The 9,560-nt window shown below is 38.1% G+C and overlaps 1 pseudogene; it reads right to left on the reverse strand.

Annotated features, from left to right (window-relative positions):
• Positions 1 to 4,550: 4,550 nt before the first annotated feature.
• LOC116587320 lies at positions 4,551 to 4,633 on the reverse strand (annotated as a pseudogene).
• Positions 4,634 to 9,560: the final 4,927 nt, after the last annotated feature.

Raw genomic sequence — 9,560 nt, forward strand, 5'->3', positions numbered from 1 at the left:
AGACATTAATATAAGTGGTCAGCACTTCACTTTGTCATATTTTTCTTTTCTATCATTCTGGATTTTCATGTTTTAGGTGTGGCCCTTATAAATAGCAGAAAGATTTTGTATTTTCCCTCCAGTCTGACAGTTTTAATCTTTGAAGACCATTATCTAGTCCATTTGCGTTTAGCACAATATTTAGCATACTTACTGATCATTTTTTATCTGCCTATGAAATTTCCTTTTATGTATTGACTTCTTTAGGCCCTTTTTTTTTTTTTGCTCTTCCAACTTGAAGTCGTATATGTTTTAGTGTTTAACATGTATCTTTGACTTATCAAGGCTAAGTCTATTTTAATTATAATTGGATAAGTCAATTATAATTGAATACGACCTTTATCTTCCTCACAAAGAGACAACTTCAGAGTACACTTTAACTCCACTAATTCTCCTCCTGACTTTTATGTCATAGTTTCTGTGTATGTTAATTCCTTGTCTATTTTTAAGGTTCTGTGAGATGTTACTAACATTGTTTTATACTGTCCGTGTTCGTTTATTTATTTATTTATTTAAGATTTTTAAAATTTATTTGACAGAGAGAGACCCAGTGAGAAAGGGAACACAAGCAAGGGGAGTGGGAGAGGGAGAAGCAGGCTCCCCACCGAGCAGGGAGCTCGATGTGGGGCTTGATCCCAGGACCCTGGGATCATGACCTGAGCTGAAGGCAGCCTTAATGACTAAGCCACTCAGGCGACCCTCAGTGTTCATTTAGATTCATACTTCTATTTGCTGCTTTCTTCCCTGTTCTTTCCTTCTTTCATTTCTTTTTTATTTTGTCAGTGCTGAGGTTATGATCACTGGTATAAAAACAGCTTCAGTTGTAATATATATATTGTACAATTCAGCCACTTAAAATGAACAGTTCTGCGGATTTTAGTGTGCAGCCATCATCACAATGAATTTTAAAACACTTTCATGACCTCAAAAGGAAAAGGAAGCACTTTAGCCTATTACCCCCCTCCCAGTCATCTCCCTAACTTCAGCCCTAAGCAACCATTAAAACACAGTCTCTAGGGCGCCTGGGTGGCTCAGTGGGTTAAGCCGCTGCCTTCGGCTCGGGTCATGATCTCAGGGTCCTGGGATCGAGTCCCGCATCGGGCTCTCTGCTCAGCGGGGAGCCTGCTTCCCTTCCTCTCTCTCTGCCTGCCTCTCTGACTACTTGTGATTTCTCTCTGTCAAATAAATAAAATCTTTAAAAAAAAAAAAAAAAAAAAAAAAAAAAAAACACAGTCTCTATAGATTGTCCTCCTCTGGACTGTCATATTAATGGAGTCATATACTATCTGGACTTTTGTGGCTGGCTTCTTTCATTTGGGGTAATGATTTCAACAGTTGTCATACTGCAGCATGTCTCAGTGCTTTGTTCTTCTTTGTTGTTATTAAAAAATGTTCTTTTTTAGAGCAGTTTTGGGCTTGCAGCAAAGCTGAACAGAATTTATAACTCAGAATTCCCATATGTATCTTGTCCCCACACATACACAACATCTCCCACTACTGACATCCTGCATGGGAATGGAGCATTTGTTACTGTCAATAAAATGACAATAACAAAGATTAGTTGACCATATAGTTGTGGGTCCATTTCTGGGTTCACCATTCTGTTCCTTTGATCTATGTGTCTGTTTTAGTGCCAGTACCATACTGTCTTGATGATTACAGCTCTGTAATACAGCTTGAAATCTGGAGTCATGATGCCTCCAGTTTTATTTTTCTTTTTCAGAATTGATTTGGCTATTCAAAGTCTTTTGTGGTTCCATACAAATCTTAGGATTGTTTGTTCTAGCTCAACGAAAAACGCTGGTGGTGTTTTGATAAGGATTGTATCAAATGTGTAGGTTGTTTTGGGTAGTATAGACCTTTCGACAATGCTTGTTCTTCCAATCCCTGAGCATGCAATGCTTTTCCATTTTTTTATATCCTCTTCAATTTCTTTCATAACTGTTCTATAGTTTTCAGAGTACAGATCCTTCACTTCTTTAGTTAGATTTATTCTTAGGTATCTTACTGTTTTGATACAATTGCAAATGGGATCAATTCCTTGATTTCTTTTTCTGATGCTTTGTTATTGGTTTATAGAAATACAATTGATTTCTGCACATTGATTTTATATCCTGTGACTTTGCTGAATTCATGTGTCAGTCCTAGCAATTTTTTTTGGTGGAGTTTTTGGGGTTTGATAAACATCTGCAAATAGTGAAAGTCTGACTTTCACAAAGTAGGAAATAATTTCCAATGGGAAAAATACAGTATCTTCAACAAATGGTGTTGGGAAAACTGGACAGCAGCATGCAGAAGCATGAAACTGGATCACTTTCTTACACCATACACAAAAATAGATTCAGAATGGATGAAAGACTGAAATGTAAGACAGGAAACCATCAAAATCCTAGAGGAGAGCTCAGGTGGAAATCTCTGACTTCAGCCATAGCAACTTCTTACTAGACACATCACAACAGGTGAGGAAAACAAAAGCAAAAATGAACTATTGGGACTTCATCAAGATAAAAAGCTTCTGCACAGTGAAGGAAACAAAACTAAAAGACAGCCTACAGAACGGGAGAAGACATTTGCAAATGACATATCTGATAAAGGGTTAATAACCAAGATCTACTAGCAAACTCAACACCCAAAAAACAAATAACCCTGTTAAGGAATGGGCAGAAGACATGAATAGACACTTTTCCAAAGAAGACATCTAGATGGCTAACAGACAAATGAAAAGATGCTCAACATCACTCATCATCAGGAAAATACAAATCAAACACATGATGAGATAACTACCTCACACCTGTCAGGATGGCTGAAATGAACAACACAAGAAACAACAGATGTTGGTGAGGATGCAGAGAAAGGGGAACCCTCTTGCACTGGTTTGTGCATGCAGACCATTCCCAGTGGGTGGGAATAGCCACTCTGGAGAACAGTATGGAGGTTCCTCAAAAAGTTAGAAATGGAACTATCAGATGATCCTACTTTCCACTGCTAGGTCTTTATCCAAAGGATACAAAAACACAGATTTGAAGGGATACACGCATCCCGATGTTTATAGCAGCATTATCAACAATAGCCAGACTATGGAGAGAGCCCAAATTTCCATCAACTGATGAATGGTTAAAGAAGATGTGGTATATACATATACAATAGAATATTACTTATCCATCAAAAATGAAATCTTGCCAATTACAATAATGTGGATGGAACTAGAGCATATTTGCTAAGTGAGATAAGTTCAGTCAGGGAAAGACAAATACCGTACAATCTCATTCATAAGTGGAATTCAAGAAAGAAAAGAGATAAACATATGGAAAGGGGGGAGAGAAAAAAAAAGAGGGAAACAAGCCATAAGGGACTCTTAACAATAGAGAACAAACTGAGAGGTGATGGGAGGAGGAGGATAGGGGATTGGTTCAAAGGGTGATGAGTATTAAGAAGGGCACTCATTATGATGAGCACTGGGTGTTGTATGTAAGTGATGAACCGCTGAATTCTATTCTAGAAACCAGTAATCCACTGTAAGTTAACTACTTAAAATTTAAATTAAAAAAATACAAATGGATGCTAAAATAGATTAAGGCTCAGTGGGTTAAGCTGCTGCCTTCGGCTCAGGTCATGATCTCAGGGTGCTGGGATCGAGTCCAGCATCGGGCTCTCTGCTCAGCGGGGAGCCTGCTTCCCTCTGTCTCTCTCTGCCTGCCTCTCCATCTACTTATGATTTCTCTCTGTCAAATAAATAAATAAATAAAATCTTTAAAAAAAAACCATTCTGATAAAAAAAAATAGTAACAGAGAAAAAAGAAATGACATTGACACATCATTATCACCCAAAGTCCATACATTAGGATTCACTGTGCTAAAAATCTCTGAGCTCTGGATATTTATCCCTTTGTCATTTATCCCTTTACCACTAAGCTTTTATAGTACTACCTTTCCCAGGAATGTCAGAATGCATGTGGCTTCTTCAGATTGGATTCTTTCACTTAGTAATATGCATTTAAGCTTCCTTCTCATCTTTTTGTGGTTTGATAGACTAATTTTTTAGTGGTAAATAATATTCCATTATCTAGATGCACCACAGTTTATTCATTTAGCTACTAAAGGACATCTCATTTGGCTTCCAAATCTTAGCAATTATGAATAAAGTTGTTATAAATATCTGTGCGCAGGTTTTTATTTGAACGTACATTTTCATTTCATTTGGGTAAATATCAAGGAGTAAGATTGCTGGATCATATAGCAAGAGTACTTTTAGTTTTGTAAGAAGCTGTCAACATGGCTTCCAAAGTGGCTGTACAAATTTGCCCTCTCACGAGCTGTAAATGAGAGTTCCCATTGTTCCACATTCTTGGCATTTGATGTGGTCAGTGTATTGAGTTTTGTGCATTCTAATAGATGAGTAGTGATATCTTACTGTTGTTTTAATTTGCAAATCTCTAATGACATACAATATGGGACATCTTTTCATATGCTTACTTACCATCTGTAGCTCTTCTTTGGTGAGGTGTCTGTCAAGGTCTTTGGACCATTTTTCAATTAGCAATAATCGCGCCTCGGATAAACCTCATTGGCTACGATACTGCCACTGCGCAAAGCTTCTTTGGACCATTTTTAATGTGGTTGTTTGTTCTCTTACTGTTGAGAATTCGGAGTTCTTTGTATATTAGATAACAGTCCTTTGTCAGATGTGTCTTTTACAAATGCTCTCTCCCAGTCTGTGCGAGATTATCTTCCCATTCTCTTGACATTGCCCTGCACAGAGCAGAAGTTTTTAATTTTAGTGAAATACAGCTTATCACTGATTTCTTTTATGGATGGTGACTTTAGTGCTGTTAGGTGACTTTAGATGATCGAAAATTCATCACTACACCAAGGTCACCTAGATTTTCTCCTATTCATTTCTAGGAGTTTATTATTTTTGTGTATAACATTTAGGTCTCTGATCCATTTTGAGTTAATTTTTGTGAAGGGTCTAAGGACTGTGTGTCTAGATTTAACTGCTTTGCATATGCACGGCCAGGTGTTCCATCACCATTTGTTGAAAAGACTGCCTTTGCTCAATTGTATTGCCTTTGTTCCTTTGTCAAAGTTCAGTAGACTATATTTATGAGGGTCTGTTTCTGGGCTGTCTCCTTCATTCCACTGATCTTTTGTCTATTCTTTTGCCAATACCACACTGTCCTGAACACTGTAGTTTTATAGTAAGTCTTGAAGTCAGGTAGTGCCAGTTCTCCAACTTTGCTCTTTTTCTTTCAGTATGGAGTTGACCATTTGGGGTCTTTTGCCTCTCCATAAAAAACTTTAGAGGGACACCTGGGTGGCTCAGTTGGTTGGGCAGCTGCCTTCGGCTCAGGTCATGGTTCCAGCGTCCTGGGATCGAGTCCCACATCGGGCTCCTTGCTCGGCGGGGAGCCTGCTTCTCCCTCTGCCTCTGCCTGCCATTCTGTCTGCCTGTGCTCGCTCTCCCTATCTCTCTCTGATAAATAAATAAAAAATCTTAAAAAAAAAAAAAAACTTTAGAATTGGCACCTGGGTGGCTCAGTCAGTTAAGTGTCTGCCTTCAGCTCAGGGATCAAGCCCCACATCGGGCTTTCTGCTCAGTGGAGAGCCTGCTTCTCCCTTTCCCTCTGCCTGTCTCTCTCTCTGTCAGATAGATAAATAAATCTTAAATTAAAAAAAAAACTTTAGAATCAGTTTGTCAGTTTGATAGGATTGATTGGGATTGCATTGAATCTACAGATCAAATTGGGAAGAAATTACATGTTGACAGTTTATTGCACAGAGGATGGGTTCTGAACTCAGGTTCCACTGCTCACTGCTCAAAAGCCAATACTCAAGAAAGAAGCCCTGGTGGGAAAGCAAATGTTGCTTTATTCAGGAAGCCCTCAGCCTAGGAATATGGTAGACTAATGTCTAAAGACCATGTTCCCAGTCTAGAAAAAGCAGGAAATTTGTTGTTGTTGTTCTTTTTCTTCTTTGTTTTTAAAGATTTATTTATTTTAGAGAGAGGATGTATGTGACTGGGGGAAAGCCAGAGGAAGAGAGAGAATCTCAAGGAGACTCCCTGCTGGGTGTGGAGCCCCATGCGGGGCTCCATCTCAGGACCCTGAGATCATGACCTGAGCTGAAATCAAGAGTCAGATGTTCAATGCACTGGGCAACCTAGTTGCCCCAAGAAGCTGAAATTTTTTAAAAGGGAAGACATGGGAAATGGTGAGAGCAGTACACGCAGGGGAAAATGGTGCTCAGCAATTAATCATTTGTTCTTGCAAGGCTTCCAGATTCCTGCACTGTCAGTAATCAAGGCATCCAGGTGTCTCTCAGTAAATGATACCACTGCACAACAAGTCATGTCCTGGTAAGGAAGTCCAAACTCTTCTCCGTGTACCAGGAATCAGTCCTCTTATTGAGGATACTGTGGTCACTGGTGTTTTTAAGTGTGGTCAGGCCACATCTTCCAGAAAGTCTGGTCCTTTGTTCTTCAAGGCCAGCGGTCTGCAGGATCTAAGGGAAGCAGGTTAGTTCTGTTACAAATTAGGGGGTTCTGGTCAGCAAACAAGGAGTGCATAAGCTCAGAGAAAGTTAATCTTTGAGACTGGCTGGAGTGCTATTACAATACTGAGTCTCCCTATTCATAAACATGGAATATTTCTCCGTTTATTTAGTTCTTCTTTGATATCTTTCATTGGAGTTATGTCAATTTTTTCATATAGATCTTGCACATATTTTGTAAGCTCTATATTTCTTTTTCTGAATAGTTATGTAAATAATGTTTTTAATTTCAAATTCCACTTGTTCATTTCTGACATATAGGAAGCCAATTAACTTTTATATATTAACCTTGTGTCCTGCTGTCTTGCTATAATTGCTTATTAGTTCCAATTTTTTGTTGATTCTTTCAGATTTGTTACATGCACAATCATATCATCTGTTGTAAGAGAGAGGTTTTCCCCTCCTCTCCCAACCTGGATACTTTTTATTGCCTTTTCTTATCTTATTGCATTAACTAGGACTTCCAGCACAATGTTGAAAAGGTGTGGTAGGTGGTGAGACAAACATCCTTACCTTTTCTTTATCTTAGGGAAGCTTCTAGTTTCTCACCATTAAGTGTGATATTAACTATATAGTTTTTGTAGATGTTCTTTATCGAGTTAAGAAGTTCACTTCTATTTCTATGTTACTGAGAATTTTTATCAAGCATAGGTGCTAGATTTTGTCAAATATTTATTCTGCATCTATTCATATGATCATGTGATTTTTCTTGTTTAGCCTACTGAGTTGAGGGATTACATTAATTGATTTTTGAATGTTGAACAAGCCTTTCATACCTGGGATAAACCCCAGTTGGTCATAGTGTATAATACTTTTTATGCATTGTTGAATATAATTTGCTAATATTTTGTTGAGGAATTTGTTATCTGTGTTCATGAGAGATAGTGGTCTATAATGATCTTCTAATGTCTGTGTCTGGTTTTCATACTAGGGTAATACTGACATCATAGAAGGAATTAAGAAATATTTCCTCTGCTTCTGTCTTCTGGAACACTGTAGAGAATTGGTATAATTTCTTCCCTAAATGTTTACTAGAGAGCCTGTCTGAGCCTGATGCTTTCTGTTTTGCAAGTTTATTATTGGTTCGACTTCTTTAATAGATATAGGTCTATTCTGGTGTCTGTTTTTTTCTTGTGTGAGTTTTGGCAGAATTTGTCTTTCAAGGAATTGATCCATTTCAGCTAGCTATCACATTTGTGGGCGTGGAGTTGTTCATAATATTCCTTTATTATGTTTTTAATGCCCATGGGATGTGTAGTGCTGCCTTTTATTTTATTTCTCATATCCATAATCTTCTTCCTTTTTTCTTAGCCTGACTAAAGGCTTATTGTTTCTATTGATTTTTTCCTCAAAATCCCAGCTTTTAGATTGGTTGATTATCTCCTTTGCTTTCCTATTTTCAGTTTTATTGATTTCTGCTCTACTTTTTTATTATCTGTTTTCTTCTTCTTTCTTTAAATTTAATTTGCTTTTTTCCCCCATGGTTTCCTGTGTTGGAAGTCTTAATGATTAATTTTACATCTTTCTTCTTTTCTAATATATGCATTCAATGCTATAAATTTTCCTCTAAGCATTGCTTTCACTGCATCCCACAAATTTTAAGTTGTATTTTCACCTTCATTTAGTTTAAAATATTTTTTTTAATTTCTCTTGAGATTTCTTCTTTGACTTGTGTGTTATTTATAAATGTCCTGCTTAATCTCCAAGCACTTGGGAAATTTCCAGATAGCTTTCCGATATTGATTTCTAGTTTAATTCCATTGTGGTATGAAAGCAGATGTTGTATAATTTAACTGCTTTTAAATTTGTTAGGGTGTGTTTTATACCCTAGCATATGGTCCATCTTGGTGAATTTGAGCAAGAGGATAATGTGTAATCTGCAGTTGTTGGAGGAAGTGATCTATAGATGTCAGTTATATCCAGTTGATGGATGGTGTCGTTGCCTTCAACTATGTCCTCACTGAATTTCTGCCTGCCAGATCTGTCCATTTCTGACAGAAGGATGTTAAAGTTCCCAACCATAATAGTGGATCCAGATATTTCTCCTTGAAGTTCAACCTGGTTTTGCCTGATGTAATTTCACCCTCTCTTGTTAGGTCCATACACGTTAAGTATTGTTATGTCTTCTTGGGGAAGAGGATGGCTACAGGGGGCTGGAGTTTGGTTTTTTTCTCTCCCCCGACATGGATGACTAGGGCTGGTTGGAGTTGGGTATTTACCCTTACTCAAGTGACTTGGGCTCTGAAAAAATCCCAGAAGATTAGGGTCTGGTAAAATAGTTTCTTCTGACAGCAATCCTTGTTAGAACAGAATGATCTGGCATATTTCAAAATGGTCTCATTTTCCTCCCCGGCTGGGAGCACAAGGGGTTTTCCTTTAGTATTCATTATGAGGACCTGATAGAGCTCCTGGAGATAAGACTCATAAAAGTATAAAGAGGGGCTCCCCATGACTGAATCCCTCTGGGTTTTTTTTTTTTTTTCTTTAAAAGGGATTTTTTTTTTTTTAATTTGACAGACAGAGATCATAAGTAGGCAGAGAGGCAGGCAGAGAGACAGAGAAGGAAGCAGGCTCGCCACTGAGCAGAGAGCCCAATGCAGGGCTCGATCCCAGGACCCTGGAATCATGACCTGAGCCAAAAGTAGAGGCTTTAACCCACTGAGCCACCCAGGCGCCCCCCTTGGGGTTTTTAACTCAATTATGTCCATCCACAGATTCATCAGTTACAGTTCAGGTTTTTCTACCATGGCAGTGGCTCCTGCAGAAGAGTGGGGAAGCAGTAGTTTGCCTTGTGACCTCACTTCTCTGACAAATCTAAAAGAGTTGATTTCTCAGTTTGTCCAGCTTTTAATTTGTTAGGATGAAGTAAGAACTTCTAAGCTATTACATAATGGGCCAGAAAACTGAAATTCAAGGAACTGAATTCCTTGTTATGCCAAGTAAATTCCATTATGTGGATAAACCACAATTTT

This window comes from Mustela erminea, chromosome 3, assembly GCF_009829155.1.
Source record: "Mustela erminea isolate mMusErm1 chromosome 3, mMusErm1.Pri, whole genome shotgun sequence".
Classification (NCBI taxonomy): Eukaryota; Metazoa; Chordata; class Mammalia; order Carnivora; family Mustelidae; genus Mustela; species Mustela erminea.